The sequence below is a fragment of the Rhinopithecus roxellana genome, chromosome 4 (genome assembly GCF_007565055.1).
Source record: "Rhinopithecus roxellana isolate Shanxi Qingling chromosome 4, ASM756505v1, whole genome shotgun sequence".
In the NCBI taxonomy this organism is placed as follows: Eukaryota; Metazoa; Chordata; class Mammalia; order Primates; family Cercopithecidae; genus Rhinopithecus; species Rhinopithecus roxellana.
In genome coordinates, this window is record NC_044552.1 from 5,868,784 (window position 1) to 5,887,223 (window position 18,440).

An 18,440-nucleotide genomic window follows, 5' to 3' on the forward strand; every position below is an offset into this window, starting at 1 on the left:
TTACAGTTATGAGCCACCATGCCTGACCCGGGTTTTGGTTTTTAACTCAGTCTGACAATTTTCCCATTAAAACATTTGATGAATTACAAAAATTTGTGAATTTTCCAAGTTCATTCACATTTAATGTAAAGGCTGTCATATATTAACTCATTCCTTCCTTCTCACTTGATTTATTTGATTCAATTCCAAATATTTCCCTCCTGTCATCTTCCTTCATCTCAAGGTATGCGTTTCTGGTTAACTTGTGGTTCAGTTACTTTTTGTTTTGTATTATTATTTTTGTCAGAAAACACGTGATATTTCTGAATGCTTATATAGTAATAAATTTCCTCCTGACAGGGAAATGTATGGGATTTTCAGGCTGCTGTCTTTTTCTCTCTGAAACCAACCCAATAGTCCTATAGACTAATCTTTTTTATAAACATAGATTGCCCTTTTTTTATCTTAAAGCTTAAAACTTATATGTTTTATCTGAGCTCCTTCCTCAGGAGAGGACTTTCATGCCTCTCAAAAAAAGTATCAAAGAATTGAAACTCACCAGATCACCACACCAGATGAGGGGCCCCTCATTGACCATGATTGCTTCCTTGCCCCTCTCTAGTTCCTGTTTCTTACACATTGTTACATTTCTTCCCTGCTATATAAACCCCTGGTTTTAGTCTGTCAGAGAGATGGATTTGAGAAGGATCTCCCATCTCTTCAGCCACAGCACCCAATTAAAGCCTTCTTCCTTGGCAATACTCACTGTCTCATGATTGGCTTTCTGTGCGGCGAGCAAGTAGGGCCTAGACCAAACCCTTGGTATTTTGGTAACATCTCCATGACCTGCAGAAATTGCTATCTCTAGTTTTCTGTGTCACAGATGAGAAATCTGCTGCTAGTCTGATACTTCTTCATGGTAAGTAATTTGCTCTGTCTAGAAGCTTCTAAGATTTTGCCTCTTATTTTTAATATATAGTTCAACAACTTTTCCAATAAATGCAGAGTGTTTTTTTTCATAAATTTTACCTGGAACTTAATAAGCCACTTGAATTTACAGACTCAAGTCCTGATTTTTAAGCTCAAAAAATTTGTTTCTTATATTTATTTAATTATTGCCTTTCCTCCATCTGTTCCTTTTTCTCTTTCTGGCTCTCTCCTGTTACTCACATGTTATATTTCCTGGATCTATTTTCTTTTGTGGTTTCCATTCCTTTATATTTTTGTTCTGTACTTTCATATTCTTCTACTTGACCAACTAGGCTGCCAATTCAAGCCCCAAGAATGATCATTATCACCTTCAGTTCATTTACTAAAATGTTTGATGGGGAAATCATGCATTTCATCTCTAGAAAGTCTTCTTGTGCTGCATCTGCATCTCCTTATGTGCTCTTTCTATTTTTTGTCAGGTTGTCATCTGTCTCTGGCTGCTGCTCCATCTCATTCAGCGTGAGTTGTCTTTTCTCATACACTGTCTTCCCTTTGGCTGCAGTGCCAATATTTTTCTTTGTTATATCACTGGGGTTCAGGTCTGATTGTTGAAGGACTCATGGAGCTGAAGTTCTGTGAGTAGGGGAAACACAATGATCTCTTCTCCTGCGATCTAGCAGTGTGACAGGTGGGCTGCCAGGACCCTTCCAAGGCCTCCTGCTCCAAAGGATGCCCCCAACTACTGATTTTTCTCCTTGGTCTCTTGTGGAACACACACACCATGTGGTGAGGGTGAGTTTCAGTTTTCCTCCCAGGAGTCCCCATCCTCTGTAGGTCAAGCTCATCACAGTATCCAATGCATCCTGATCTTCTGGGGGGACTCATCCAGTGGATGCCAGCCCTCGGTACCAGCCAAGCCTAGTACCATCTGCTCCCCACACCCCTACCCTCAGCTTTCATAAAGCTTGGGGTTTCACTTTCACTCAGGGGTCTGCTGGCTCCAGAAGTAGTTGGGATCAGGAAAGGCAGATAGAGTAGAATTGAGACAGCAAGATAGCAAGCCACTTTAGCTTGCTATCTTTCAAGAATCCTTGCCAACTATAATTCCTGGAGTTTTTCCCAAATAGTTACCTAGATGGAAAAATGGAAATTTGTGATAAAAGTTTAATTTGGGGAGAACACTGGCAATACTAATCATGTTCAGTGACTATTACATAAAGATATATACCAAACTGATTCTCATCCCTAAGTTAATTGTTTTTGAAATTCACTTTTTAGAATTCTCCTTTTTGCACATTATTTTGTTTTACTTCCTCTATAACAAACTGTCTCATTCTAAGAATCCATAAACTGGACACTCAACAGTATAAGAATCATTTTCCTTTGCCTTTGGCTATCTTTCTTAAGTAATGCCTTTCAAGTTCTACCTTTTAATTCAAAGAGCTATATTTCTATATACTAGCTAGATAATTTTTTTTTTTTACATTTTAAAAACATTTGTGTTTTTTTAACTGAAATTGTCTTGAGTCTTTGCTGTTTGGTTCTTGAACTGTTTTTGGGTCTTCTTCCCCACTTTTTCATGATATTACCCTTCTATTTCAATATTTTAAATTTATTAGACCATCTCCCCTAAATACTCTTTGCCCTAGCCCCTATCATGTGTGGCAACTTGTCTGCAAATATGGCTGCAATAATTCTCCACAGACCTGTACAAACACTTTCTACAATGTGACCTTCTTTTCATCAGATCAACAGGTAATCTGCTTTTCCCCACTCCTTAAATCTTGGCCTTGTGACTTGCTTTGACCAACATTAAGAGTTTGAAGCAAATTTGTGACCTCAGGGTGTCTTGAAGCTTCTGCTTTGCTCTCCTGGAATTCTGAGACCACCATCGAAGAAGCCCAGGCTAGCCTCTCCAAAGATGAGAAACCACAGAGAGAAGGGCCCAGACAAAAGCCAGCACCAAATCCAGTCATGTGAGACCATTAGAGACCATCCAGCCTCAACTAACCACGAGGGACAACACCCATTTGAATAAGTGTCACCATGAAAGAACAGCTGAAGAATGTGCCCCACTGAGCCCAGTAGAAAATGTTGAGCCACAGACTCATGAACCAATAAAATGGCTGTTGTTTCCAGCCACTAGTTTTGAGGTGCTTTTGTAACAATAGATAAGCAAAATAGCATGCTGAACTATTTATTTCCAAACTAATCCAAAGCCAATCTCTGCTCAAAGAAATTATTTCCCTCATTTATCAATGAGTATCATGCCTACCTAGAAGACTCTTTTATGAACTTTGAAGCTGTCCAATCCATACGTCTTGCAAGTTTTGTTTGTCAGTCAAAATACAGTTTCTATGTATTCTTCCATGCATAAACTTCAATAATTTGTATTATAATAACTTCTATTAATTCAAGTCTTTTTAAAAAGCTCAAAAATTTTAGAAACACTGCATAAGCTCTACTACAGTAAGTGAAAATTATAATTCCCACTTAATAGGTATATGAACATCCATTGAAATTAAGTACTTTTCCTAAGATTACATGAGAAGTCAGGACAAAAAAAGTCAAAATAAGTAGAGCTCAAAACAAAACAAAAAAAACAAAACAAAACAGAGCTGTCACTGTGATCCTATTATTTGTCTATCCAGGGCTCTATGCTGTGTATTACTCCACTGTCCATATGAATTAATTGTATAGGTCTTAGGGTGAGTTGAGTTTCTTTAAAATATTTCATATACAGTTTCATGTAGCCTGAATTATTCTTATAGAATCCATCAACCATTTTAATTTGGCATCAACAGGAGATATATTTTTCCCCTTATGAAAAGACAACTTTCAAATTTCAACTCTCATTTCCAAAAATACTCCTCCCATCCTAGAAAATAAATGTTGTAAACATTGCTCTCTAGATGATGAGAAAATATATTTTAAATGGCTCTGTAACAAGAAAACTGATACAAGTTAAGGTATTGTCATTTTCATTAACTATGGTTTCTGTTTTTATAAATGGTGCTAAATACCTGCTTCTATGTTCAATTTATTTTTGTGCAAAATGGAGAATCACTCTTCAAACACTTTGACTTCTTGATCATCAGTTTTTATGATGTCTTAAATTCTTTGACTAATAACTCTATCTTCAAAAACATATGAGAGATTCTGGCACTTGTAGCATCATTTTTCTTTGTGACTATCAAGGTAGAACACTGGTTTTTAAGCTCAGCTATTGATAAAGTATACACGCTTGCCATCTCTCTGACACCCAATTGCTCAATCACAAAACCCGATGTTCCTAACCTCATTATTTATGGAGCTTGAGTCTCAAATTAAGCTTAAACCACACATGTGGCATCTACCTCCAACAAAGTCCAGTTTTTCCACCTAGAGATTCAGAAGCTGGATTCTAGTTAGAGCTTGAAAGACTCGCATTACTGTTAATAATTACTAACAATAATATGCTGGTCTCAGTCCCCATTATCACAGTTATGCCTTAGGGAACATTAATAATAGTTGAACTTTGTAGAGATTACAGTCTCAGAATTAAGGGTTTTAGTATACCTTTCATTAAAAACAATCCTTCTCACTATAATAAAAGTCTCCAAAACTCAAAAACCTAAAAAGAATAGGCTCAACAAATGCCAAGCTCTCATTCTTGAAGGACCATCAGCTGACTCTAGAAGAATTTAACCCACAATACTCATAACCCCTAATGGTTGTTTGGCAGCATAAGGAGCAATTCCAGAAAGCCTCCCTCAACAATTAAAACTCTTACCTCCCCCCTCCTCCAAGAACAAGCAATTTAATTTGATGGAGAGTCATAATCTATTTATTAGGATACAGCCAAGTTAATAACCTAGCAATCTAAGTTATTAATTTTGGAAGAGAGGCCACTATTTTTATATATGGAGTTGTGATTTATGCTGTGCTGTTTGACAGCAGTTTTAAATGAATAAATGTTCAGGAATAAGAGAGAAAAAAACAGGTACACCGCACCCTATATTTAGGTATCCACATCTGCTTTCTTCTTCAAGACTCTGGAAGTGCAGCCAGGAGCATGACCATCGCTTGCGGGCTGTCTACAATGGAAGCACATAGCATCTAGAGTCAGGATACTGAGATTTGGGACCTGGCTCTGACACTGTGATCTTAGACTAAAAGATAACACCTGCCTCACAAAGTGGTTGTGAGGATTCAATGAAATCATTTAGGTGTAAATATTTTACATACATAAGCACTATATGGATGCGACTAGAAATTTAGAAATAATGGATCCATTGATATGGTACTTCAGCATTCTAAATTAGTAGTGGATAGAATATGCATTGAACACAGTATCAGAAAGTACACAGGTTTTCTGTCTATAGATAGAGCAGATAATAAGTAAAGCAAGTAAAGCACAATTTACCAATGTTGTAATAACTTCCACTACCTGATGAGCTGAGAGGGAAATGTCATTATTTCTCTTTTGTTTATATTATCTATATGGAACACTAACAAATAATATATAAAGCTCATAAGTTTAGATTTTTTGCTTAGTACCTTACTCTTTATTTGGAAGAGGCAAAGATATAATATAAGATCATGGTTAATAAGAATACGGCCTGAACATTACATTATTAAGAATGACTGAATCCTCTTCCATTAGACTAATTTCTTTCCTATTAATTTCTTCCTTCATAATTTCCTTTAGCCAAAGTTTAATAAAACTCTCTAACCTTATCAAGAAAAACTAAAATGTCTAAAGAAATTAGCACAGATTACATGTACCATTTCTACAATTTCAAACTTAAGTAGATTATTTTGATGCCTATTTCACTAAATGGAACTAATAGTGTATACAACATGCACGCGGGCGCATGCACGCGGGCGCCTGCGCGCACGCACACACACTCTCTCTCTCTCTCTCTTCCTCCATCAAAAAAAGTGCGTAATACTCCCAAAGCCAGGGCTAAAAATCACCAACTGTCCTTCATCAATACATTTGTGATTGACAGAAAAGTCATCTTCAACTGCTATAGAACTCACTTAAAAGAGTAACAGCTGGGTTTGGTTTTTGATTTGTTTGCTTGTTTTTTGTAGAGATGGGGTCTTGGTATATTGCCCAGACTGGTCTCAAATTCCTGACCTCAAGCAATTCTCCTGCCTTGGCCTCCCAATGTGCTGGGACTACAGGCATGAACCACTGCACCTAGCCAAGATAGGTTTTAATTCTTGATGGACTCATGATGTAGCCCTCTTTTGATATATTATCACTTTCATTTAATAATTCAGCAAGCATTTACTTAATATCTTTTAAGTGTCATACCATGTGCAAGATGCTGGGGATTCAAAGACAATCAAGACAAGGTTCCTGAAAGCAGAGGCTGATTGTAAAGGCAAATGGATCCTTTCCTGCCTCTACCTTGTCTCATTTGTTCTTCACCTTCTTCCCAGTGACTATACCCTTACTCTTGAAACTATCTATTCTCACAGTTCCATGACATCACAGTCTTCCAGTTTTCCTCCTAGTTCACTGGTCACTATTCTCAATCTTTTCCGCCAGCTCCTCTTCTATCAAATCTCTAGATGTTAGAACTCCGCAGCCCTTGCTTGCACTCTTTCCCTTGGATTGTTCCATCTCCTCCAGTAGCTTTGAATACCATGACATGATGACTGCTCCCCAATTTGTGTCTGCAGCCTATCCCTTCCCTCTGAGTTCCAGAGTGCTTACAGCACCTCCACTTGTATTAACATAAACATTTCAAATTTAACAGGTCTAAGACAAATTTCAATCCTCACCTCTCACTACCACCCAATTGTTTCCTGCAGTTTTCCCCATTTTAATAAATGGCACCACCATTCTCTTAGTTTTTCAAAAACTAGGAGTCACCTTTGATTCTACATTATACCTCACTCCTCATGTCCAATCCACTGGCAAGTCAGTCAATTCAACCAAAGTATGTTTCCATTCCTCCAATATCATTCCATCTTCATCATGAACATCCTAATCCAGGCTTTGACCCTGTTCATTGCAGAACCTTCTAATTTATCTTCATGCTTCTAATCTTGCCCCGTTATAAATTATTTTCATTGCAATAACCAAAGTAAGCTTCTAAAAATGTAAATGGGATTATCTCTACCATCTGTTTATTACACTTAAATTGTTTTTCATTACATAGAGATTAAAAATCCAAACTCTATGCAGCAAGGTACTGTATGATCTGGCCTCTGCCTTCCCTCCAACCCTGTCTTGAACATATTGTTTTCCTGGCACACTAGCCTTTGTTAAGTTCCATGAACAGTCTAAAGTCTTTCATGTTTTAGGCTGTTTGCTCAATGTGAAATATCATACTAATTTCATTCCTTCTTAGAGATCTTGCCTTAGTCTGTTTTGTGTTGCTATAAAGGAATACCTTGACGCTGGGTAAATCATAAAGAAAAGAGGTTTATTTGATTCAAAATTCTGACTGGCTAGCAAGTTCAGGACTGGACACCTGCATCTGATGAGGCTCTCAGGCTGCTTCTATCCATGGGAAGAAATGAAAGGGAGCTGGTATGTGCAGATATCACATGGCAAGACAGGAAGCAAGAGAGAGGGGAGGTGCTAGGCTCTTTGTAACAATTAGTTATCAAGGGAACTAACAGAGTAAGAATTCATTCACCTCCAAAGAAGAGCATTAATCTATTCAGGAGAGATCTGGTCAAATTTCAACATGAGGTCTGGAAGTAACAAATAGCCAAAACCACAACAGATCTCAATATAAAGTCCTCAAGGAGGTCCTCCCCAATTACTTGTTTTCAAAATCACTTATCCCTTGTTTTCTATTATGGCACTCTGTTTACTTCCTTCAACAAACTTCAAGAAGCCCAATTTAACTAATTTGTCTGTTCTAAATTTCTACTACTACAATGTAAATTATAAGAATACAAGAACCACTAATACGTTGCTTACCATTCTAGCACAAGCACCTATCGATAAGCTAGCACAGAGTAGATACTCAATAAATACCTGCCATATAAATATATTGAAATGTTTCCAAGACTCCTCCCACCTCTTCCTATCCGTGAATGGTATACCACACCCTTCTGAATGTGGTGAAGTCAGCACTTTGTCTTGATAAATATTCTTGAATGTGACACATTTTATAATGTAGATTTTCAGATTATAGATTTTATATTATTATTATTACTACTATTACTATTTTGAGATGAAGTCTTGCTCTGTCACCAGGTTGGAGTGCAGTGGAGCAATCTCGGCTCACTGCAACCTCTGCCTCCCAGGTTCAGGCAATTCTCCTGCCTCAGCCTCCCGATTAGCAAGGACGACAGGCATGCACCACCACACCCAGCTAATTTTTGTATTTTTAGTAGAGACAGGGTTTCACGATGTTGGCCAGGATGGTCTTGATCTCTTGACCTCGTGATCCGCCTGCCTCAGCCTCCCAACAGATTATAAATTTAACACTCTAAAATGTCCATGAAAATTTCAAATCAGCTGGACTTCCCAAGAAATCTATAAACATTAAAAAATACATTAAAGACTTATAGCATCTAGGAAGCTCTCAATACATGTTGAAAAAATAAAAGAATTCCATTATTTGTCTTCATCATTTAAAATCTCCAATTTGATAAATATTTGTCCACAATCAGCTTCAGGTTTAGGCTCACCGAAAGTATCTATTAATACAATTCAGAGAATAAAATTCCCATAGGATTGTTTCTCTGTAAATGTTCAGATATGTACCTGAAGAAGTATACTTTGTGCTTAAGGCTTTTAAATTTTCTACAAATGTTTCTTTACATACTAAGCAAAACAGTTATCACTACAATACTTCAGTTTTCACAGTGTTCTAAAAATTATAAATACAGTTAAAGCTAGAAAGGTATTATTTTTATAATATTATCCTAAAATAAAAACAAAGTCACAAACCAAAACGTTTTGCTCACTTTCTGTAATTCTAAAGAATACACCATCTCTTTTTCAGCATTAATAAAAATGACTACAACATCTCATGAGATGAAGTAGATTTCTGTTTACCAAGGTCCAGCTGTACTTGGACTCAGCAAAAATGTCACCAATCCAATTAATGAAATGCCTCAATTAATAATAGGCAAAAGGTTTTAAAATGAAATAAAAACACTTTCTATATTCTACCACATTTAATATATGCCTTGACCCAAGCTTGACAAGAAAAAAAGAACTCTATAGATTAAATTTTATTGAATTTATTTGCCCTCAGTGGCTTTTCTCAATAGGCCTTTTAGAATCAATCTTAATGAATGTGTCACTTTGCAACACAGCTACATAATGTGGCATTATTGATTGACATATATTCAACTGTGAAAATTAGGATAAAGTAAAAGCCTGTAGTGTTTTTTAAAATGAGACAAAATGATACTTACATAAAAAGAAGATTGCTAGGAAAGATAGTTTTATATTTATTGTATATTAAGATTAAGTAATTTTGTCGTGTGACAGACATTCTAAATACTCTATTCCCAAAAGGCCCCTATGCAAAATGGAGTCTCTCTAGTTTGAACACCTCTGACAGATTCCTTGGTGTGGAAACTGTGTGACATTTCATTCCATTCAGTCCACAGTGGACAGGTGAGTTACTAGTGAAGATGTAGAACAAAGGGATTAGTACTGCCCTGGGTGTGTGTGTATGGTGGGGGCAGGGGGTGGCGCTTGTTACTGACTATAGAGCAGGAAGAAAGTAGAGCACGGCTTCCTTTCATATCAGCCCAGGAAATGATGAATTTGAGGAAGCTTTTAAATTATAAATAAATTCTTCCTATATTTGTGGTTGAGAGAAAAAGAGCTCAGCCGTTGGTATCCTCGAAGATGGTCATAATTAGTCTGGAAAACCTCCATGGAAAGAAGTGAAACTCTGGAAACTTTCGTAGTGAGCCAAGATACATTAAGGAGAGAAAGAACATTATAGAGTAGTCTAATGCAAAGGACAGGCTGGGAACGGTGGCTCACGCAGGTAATCCCAGCACTCTGGGAGGCCAAGACGGGTGGATCACCTGAGGTTAGGAGTTTGAGACCAACCTGGCCAACACGGTGAATGCCTGTCTCTACTGAAAATACAAAAATTAGCCAGGCGTGGTGGCATGCATCTGTAATCCCAGCTACTAGGGAGGCTGAGGCAGGAGAATCGATTGAACCCGGGAGGTAGAGGTTGCAGTAAGCATAGATCACACCATTGCACTTCAGCCTGGATAACAAGAGCAAGACTCCATCTCAAAAAAAAAAAAAAAAAAAAAAAAAAAAAAAAGGCAAAGAACAGTCAGGATACATTAGGCCAAAGCAGAGAGAGTATGCAGCAGAAAGTAAAAATAGATAGCTGGTCACTATTACAATAGCTAATATTTGGAATCAAGTGGCCATCAGCAGATGAATGGATTTAAAAATGTAGTGGGTATACACAATGAAATACTATTCAGCCCTAAGAAAGAATGAAATCTTGTCATCTGCAGCAATATGAATAAGTCTGAAGGACATTATGTGAAGTGAAATAAGCCAGGCACAGAAAGAGAAGTACTGCACGTTCTCACTCAAATGTGGGAGCAAAATAAAGTTTTAGCCCATGGAAATTTTAAGTATTATGTAAAACTGTTAGAATCAAATTTCTGAATTCGAAAACAATGTATTTTCATACCTAATAAAGGTATGAAAGTGGGGAGGGCATAGAGATAAGGTCTTGCTATGTTGCCCAGGCTGGTCTTGAACTCCTGGCCTCAAGCAATCCTCCCACCTCAACCTCCCAAAGTGCTGCGATTACAGACATGAGCCACACTGCACCTGGCCTAATAAAACTTTTTTAAAATGGCACCATCATGGATCGTAAAGCTGCAGGCAGAGACCACTCATAGAATTTACAGTAACAGTACAACTGAGACATGGAAACCATTCTGCCAAGCAGCACATAATGCATCAAAGGCCCTGTGGTTGCAGTGCAACTGTTAACCAACACCAGCCATGGGGCTCCTCCTGTGTACCCACAGGGCCTAATTCTAGAAAGACTGAAACACCAAGTATGTCAAAAAGCCATGATTTCATGATGATACTCAAAAAACAAAATGAACTCCTTTGGAAGATGTGAGGAAAATAACCCACTCTGAAACCAAATAACCAAGCGAAAGACACAAGAATTTATTCTGCCTTTTCTTTATATGCAGCTTCCTTTCTGTTGTGCCTTTAAAGTAACCAAATAATTGATGAGGTAAAATTCTTCTTTATAGAAGTATTTCAACCAATGATGATGGAACTGTATTATTTTGTAATCCTTAGTAAAATAATCTAGATCAGAAGTTGGCAGATAACTCCCAGTAGGTCAAATCTAATCTGGTAAATGTTTTATAGGTACGCAGTTGTGCCCATGCATGCACATACTGTCCAAGGCTGCATTCCTACTACAATGACAGAGACCATATTGACCCTCAAAGCCAAAACTATTTACTATCTGGCCCTTTACATAAAAGTTTACTAACCCCTAACCTAGAAATTAATTACCAATGGCTGCCAAAATCACAGAGCAAAAAGCAGATAAGGAGGCGGATGACACACGGGTCAGGCTTACAACACCTGTGCTCACTGATGGGGCTTCACACAACAAAGGGAGGGACAAGGCAGCAGGTGCCTCCTGATGCCATTAAGCGGGAAGCGTACAGCACCCCCACCTTCGTAGGCCTTCTTGCCAAAAATCTGAAAATACGATCAAACCTCAGGTTGTTTTTACCTGTTCATAGGAAATACAGCAGACAGAAAAATGAATTTAAGTACATGGGGATGTAGTTAGTCAAAATTCTGACTGTGGGAAATTCTACAGGACAAAGGATCCAGTTTCTTCAATGAATAAATTGCAAGGAAAAAAAGAAGGGTGAACCCACAGACCAAGGATGCCCAATCTTTTAATTTCCTGTGCCACACTTTAAGGAGAATTGTCTTGGGCAACACATAAAATACACTAATGCTAATGATACCCCAAGAGCTACAAAAAATTAAATTAAATTTAAATTTAAATTTTGAAATCTCATAATGTTTTTAGAAAGTTTATGAATTTGTGTTGAACCACATTCAAAGCTGTCCTGGCAGCATGTGGCCCACAGGCCACAGGTTAGACAAGCTTGCTATAGACTAAAAGAAGCCTAAGAGATTTATTAGCTAAATACATGAGTAGTCCTTGTTTGGATTCTAATTCTAACTGACCAATGGGGAAGGGGGGAATTTACAAGACAATAAAGGAAATTTGAATACCAATATTTCATGACAGTAAGGAATTACTCTGCAACTGTTGTCTGGTGTGATAATGACATTGTGGTCATATTATTTAAAGGCAAGTCTCTTCAATGTTTTGAAGATACATACTGGGGTTTCACAGATGAAATAATATGACATCTGGGCTTTGTTTCAAAATAATCCAACGGGGAGGGGGTCAGATAAATGAAGCAAGATTGGCCATATGTTGATCACTGTTGAGGCTGAGTGATAAGTAAAAAGGGATTCATTATACCATTTTCTCTACTTTTGAATATGTTTAAACATTTTCCATAACAAAAAGATAAAAATAAAATCATTAGTAAAGCTTTCTCTCTACTTTCCAACATCTGTGCTCATGGATGCTTTGTTTCTCCCCCTGCCCATCTACCACGTATATTCATTCATTAAACAAATGCCTACTGAATGTTTAGTACAGCATAAGCCCTGGGCTAGGTGCTGGCGATGGCCTCACCTTCAAGAAGTGTACATTCTAGAGGGGGAGCCCAATAAGGAACTCAGCCTTACCACACTTGATGGTCAATGCTGCGTAAGCAGGACCCACAGGGTGCTAAGGAATGCAGAGAAGGGGCATCTATGCCTTCCCATGTTCCTCATTCCCACCCCTTAATATTCTTTAACAGTATGGCTAATCTCTCCCGATTGTCTACTTTGCTCTTCTAAGGAGAGATTTCCTTTCTCTAAGTGGCCCTGACTTACAAGCCAGAGGCTTCACATTGCCTATTCCATGAATATAAAACACTGGACTCTTCCTCCACTCTGTCCCCCACATGCCTTTGACTTCTGTGGTAACTACCCTGACAGCCCCAAAATCCCATCCTCACCCAGTGCTATCCTACTTACTTCCTGCTCCATAGTCAGTAACAAGTGACACCCCACCCCCACCCCCACCATACACATACACCCAGGGCAGTACTAATGCCTTTGTTCTACATCTTCACTGCTAACTCACCTGTCCACTGTGTGACTGAATGGAATGAAATGCCACACAGTTTCCACACCAAGAGATCTGTCAGAGGTGTTCAAACTAGAGTGACTCCATCTTGCACAGGGGATGGGTAAAATGAGGCTGTGAGACCTACTGGCTGCATTCCTAGCAGACTACGCATTCTTAGTCACAGGATATTAACAGTTAAGGGAAGAAGTTAATAATGTTTATTGAACAGACCCAGGACTTAACAAATCCAGGAAATAACAGACCCAGGAAATGTCCTGATGTCCTGTCTTATGAACAAAAGCAGTCTTAGCTTAAGAATAAGTTTTGCAATGAGACTCCGTCTCAAAAAGAAAAAAGAGTAAGTTTTGCTTTAAAAATAATATTCTTGTGAAAGTAGTTACACAGATTAACAATCCTTTGTCACAAGCCCTTGTAGTAGAGCACATCTCCCCATGACTTTTTGCTTTGTTATCTTATATATAAACAAGCATTGTACCTAACTAAGGCAGATGTGTTCCTCCTCTCACTCTTGGGAATGCCCTGGTCTCTCTATGGAGTAGTCACCCTTTTATTCCCTTACTTTCTTAATGAACTTGCTTTTACTTTATTCTGTGGACTTGCCTCAAATTCTTTCCTGCGCAAGATCCGAGAACCCTCTCTTGGGGTCTGGACTGGGACCCCCTTTTCAGTAACATATTCTGTGATGAGCCATGAAGGGATGATACTGAAGAGACCCCCACTTAACCAAAGTAAAATTGTCTGCACAGCACCAATTGGCCGACTTTGGATAAGTGGTAGGATACACTTCATCCCAGGTAAAGGACACAGTTGGGTTAAAGGTCCAGCTCAGACGGGTTAGCATCCCTCCTGAGACATAAGGGGTTAGAGAGTCCTCTCAGTAAGGCCTCTTTTGGTCAAAAATGGATTTGACACTATGGGATGTTGACCGCTTTTCTCTTTGGATTAATCTGCCTTGAACTCTGTGCTGACGGCTGTGGGTGACAGGATTAGGCACGTACAGGATTGTCGGACACTGGGGAGCTTTCTCTCCCACAAAGGGGGAAATGTGAGAGCTGATGGGGCTGCTGGAGAAGATCTCTTCACAACTGACAAGCAGCTGCCTAGACTTTGGATTCAGTGTTGCTGCACTGGGTGGGTCTTTCCCTGGCCTCCCTGAGCTCCTCGCCTCCCTGCCCCACCACAGGCAGTGAATGCTTTTTGCCCTTCCCTTTCCTCTCTCTCTTTCTCTCCTTTCTTTACTATCTTTTCTGTCATGCAGGGCAACTGTCCGCTTTTCTATCTTGCCCAGAGACCACATGTTGAAACTCCTGGTTAGAGGTCATTCCACCCCACTTGAAGTGGATCAAAGACGACAGGGGTTGACAGAGGCCAACAGGGGAAAGTTTGAGCCTTGCCAGGTTGATGCTGGGTGCTGACTGGGGTGACTGGTATCTATGTTTGTCATGTGTATTTTGCTCCGGACAAAATGGAAAATGTTCATTTGTTTCCCCCACACAGCCTGTTGGGTGGAAGCTCGCAAAACTGAGAGGCTTTGCCTATGTGTCCATGAAATGGAAAAAAGATGATTTTCTTTTGTAACGTGGCTTGGACCCCACAGCTATGGGGCAACAAGCAAGACTATCAAAGCCACTCAGAGAAAGGTAACTCAGAAACCTATCACGCTGGCAAAAAGGTAAGAATTTCCTACCAGTCAGGCTTCTGGTCTCTCTGTGAAAACGGGTTAAATGAATGGTCAAAATCACTTGCATTTTGAGAGCTTTTAGCCTTGGTGTCTAATAACCAGGTAGGCCATACACTTTTAGGGATAGCTAATGGCAGCTATGAGGGAGGAATACTCTGCACTTGGCACACTGGGATCAGAGAAGCATGTTCTTGACCACCTGGAAAGTATGGAAATGTCCCCAGCTCTACTGAGAGATAAGACTCCCATAGGGGATGGGCTAATTCTCTCTTTTGGGGATCAAGGATCCAGTATTAAAATGGGACTTTTAATTTTGGAGGATCTGTTTTGACTTCCACTGTGCCTGCTTATTAGGCCCTAGAAATTGCATGCCTTTTTGGCCCTGTTCCTTGAAGGGCTTCAGCCTGAAGCCAGTAATCCAATTAAGAAACTTAAAACCGGCAAATAAAAAAATATTATAACTATTAGATCTTCTTCCATCTGTGTATTTATATGTGTTATGTGTGTGATGTTTACATATGAAAGAGCTCTGGTTAACTGACTTAAAGAAAAATAAGTGGCTGGGTACAGTGGCTCACACCTGTAATCTCAGCACTTTGGAAGGCTGAGTTGGGCAGATCACCTGAGGCCAGGTGTTCAAGACCAGCTTGGTCAACATGGTGAAATTCCATCTTTACTAAAAATACAAAAGTTAGCCAGGTGTGGTGGCACACGCCTATAGTCCCAGCTACTCAGGAGGCTGAGGCAGGAGAAACACTTGAACTCAAGAGCCGGAAATTGCAGTGAGCTGAGATTACACCACTGCACTCCAGCCTGGGCAACAGAACAAGACTCTATCTCAAAAAAAAATAAAGGGGGGTACAGGTGTGGTGGCTCATGCCTGTAATCTCAGCACTCTGGGAAGCCAAGGCAGGCGGATCACCTGAGGTCAGGAGTTCAAGACCAGCCTGACCAACATGGTGAAACCCCATCTCTACTAAAAATACAAAAATTAGCCATGTGTGGTGGTGTGTGCCTATAATCCCAGGTGCTTGGGAGGTTGAGGCACGAGAATTGTTTGAACCTGGGAGGTGGAGGTTGCGGTGAGCCAAGACTGCGCCATCACACTCCAGCCTGGGAGACAGAGCAGAACTCTGTCAACAACAACAACAACAACAAAAAAAAAAAAAAAAAAAAAAACAAAGAAAAGAAAAGAGGGCTGAATAATTATTTTAAGTTAGATAGAATAAAGCTAAAAAATTGACCAAATGGTGGAAGGTTTGCAAAAAATTAATCTTGTAAAAGAAATTCTGTGTGTGAACAAAGTGACTAAAATTAAAAGGATATTGTTTAGTTTTTCCATAAATTGAATATTGGAAAAACGCACAACAGGGTTTGCTTAGAGTACTGACCTACTCTTCAGCAAAAAATTGTTTAAGTTTTAAAACTTTTATAAGTTTAATATTGGCACTGTATGTTTACCTATTCGTTGGTACAATTTACATGAAGTTTTACATTTACCCATTTTTGCGAAGATATTATGTACACAAAGATACATATTCAATAGCTGAGAAACAAGTGAAACTTCTGATCTATACTTTCAGGTTTGTTTGATCATAATACTTTGATAAGGATCATCATCATACCGGTTTTTCGTCTCTTCCAGAAAGAAGTCATCATTTTATCTAAGAGTTTACTCTGGGTTTTACTGTAGAATACAGATTCCCTCAATCGCTTTTTTTCTTGCAAGTGTTTTTCTCCATAATTTTTTCTTATAACCAGCCTTTGTCTTCAACCAAAGGCCAGAATGAAGTCGAAGAAACCTATAGATGACAGCTTTCACAGTCTTTCTCTTGCCTTTTTGTGTACAGATGAATGTTAGAGATCTGACTGGCAGCTTCAGGACACTTGGAAGCAAAGGGGCCACTCTATTAAAGATCACTGCAGGATGCCCACAAGTCAGGTTTCTGACAGATGTGGTAAGTCTGGGAGCGGAGGAAACAACTGGTGTCTGAATATGACTAAAACGTCCAGTAGACAATGCAGAAATAAGAGAGGCATTCTTGACACAATTTTGGTAGGCTGAAGATGCCAAAACATTCAGGGGCTATAAGGTTCCTGAAGCTGCTCTCACTACACTGGCAAAGACAAAGGCAGCCATCTTGCCATCAACAAAAATTTTAAAGGATTATAAAAGGTTTATGAGAATCTTACTTTATGGTCAAACTGATTCGGAGTGAGTAGATTTGGTCCATATGATTTTATTAAAAATTGGATTTGACATTAATAGTATATTAACACAAAAGCGAAATTTGGCTTTCTCTTTTGAACAAGATTTTCATGTAATATTAAAATATAAAATATTTTTGTTTGCCTTTTGAATAAAGAAAAAAAGAAAGGACAGAAAAGAGACATTATTTGGAAAGCTAACTCTTCCCTCTATCAATGGGTAAAAGTTTTTGCCTTTTTTAAATCTTTAAGTTATCATTTTGGCTAAAGAAATCGGTGACCTGAGATTCTATTTTATAACATAACGTGTTTTACACCTTTGCTATTTAACAAACTTTCCAAAATCAAATTATAAATTAAGTCTTTCCTGACTTGATAATCCTTTTAGATATGAGGTCCCCTGAAGTTAAATAATGGCATATTTGACTTATTTGACATACTAAAATCACATAGGAAGTATTGTCAAATACAAAATGGCATCGGACGTTCTTTGGGTTATTTATATGTGTCATTGGTATGTGTTCCAAAATTATGCAAAACTACAATAATTCTTGCATAACTTAGTATATGTTATCATTAATAGTTATAATTGTTATCTTAAATTATTGTGTGTCACAAGAGTAGCCAAATTTCCTTGTCAACTGTGTCTCTGACTACAGCTGCCCTAAGACTTTTTGTCATCCACAAGCAATTGTCTTGTTTTGATTCTCTTCAAAAGGCAGTTTATAATCAGCTATAGGACTCTGACAAGTACTCTTATAAAGCAGGATTTTGACAGCTTTGAAATGTATGCCATTAAAATAGAAGAAAACTTCCAAGACTCTTGGAAAACTAATGTATTCATAAATATTGAGAAAAACAGGAATTGCATAGACAACTAATAAAAGACCAAAATAATCTATTTATGACTTTTTGCCTTTCTGTTTTGTTTTTAAGAGTCAAGAAAACTTTTATTTTGAGCTATTTACAGCTTTTAACAATTGAGTATAGTATACTACTGTAAACAAAATTTACAGCACGTTTCGTTCTCTCTACCTGATTTCTCCCAAATTTGGAAACTATTTGTGAGTATTTTTAACTTACAGTGATATAGCTATTTACATAAGTCCAGTAAGACTTTTTCCTTTGTGTCAAGACACAATTGGAGACACTAGTTATTTTACCAAGGCTTTGACTGGAATAACTGACATGCTTTCAAATGTAAACAGACTGCTTTAAGGAATCAAAATTCATTTATAGAGCCAATTAAAGCCCCTAAGAAAACTGACCTCATATCTTGAGCCTTGTACAGGACTCTTGAGCCTTGTACAGAGCTCCTGACCTGTGGTAAGTAAAGAATGTCACTTTCTGACAGGCCCTGGAGCCCCAAATATCTTGGGACCTCCAGAGGAGAGAAACTTACCCAACTCGTATTTGCAGGC

At 38.4% G+C, this 18,440-nt stretch overlaps 1 protein-coding gene and 1 pseudogene across 4 annotated transcripts in view; both read right to left on the minus strand.

The window, feature by feature from the left end:
* The window catches only part of RNF182 (ring finger protein 182), a 54,267-nt gene that overhangs the window by 13,923 nt on the left and 21,904 nt on the right, over positions 1-18,440 (minus strand). Inside the window, exon 2 of one of the 4 annotated variants that reach the window (XM_010376403.2) lies at positions 4,903-4,985. The exons of the other annotated variants lie outside the window; for them this stretch is intronic. The gene's annotated coding sequence lies outside the window, so the exon portion shown is untranslated. The remainder of the gene's footprint in view (positions 1-4,902; positions 4,986-18,440) is intronic. 4 annotated transcript variants of the gene reach the window in all.
* Positions 16,383-16,951, minus strand: LOC104672587 (annotated as a pseudogene).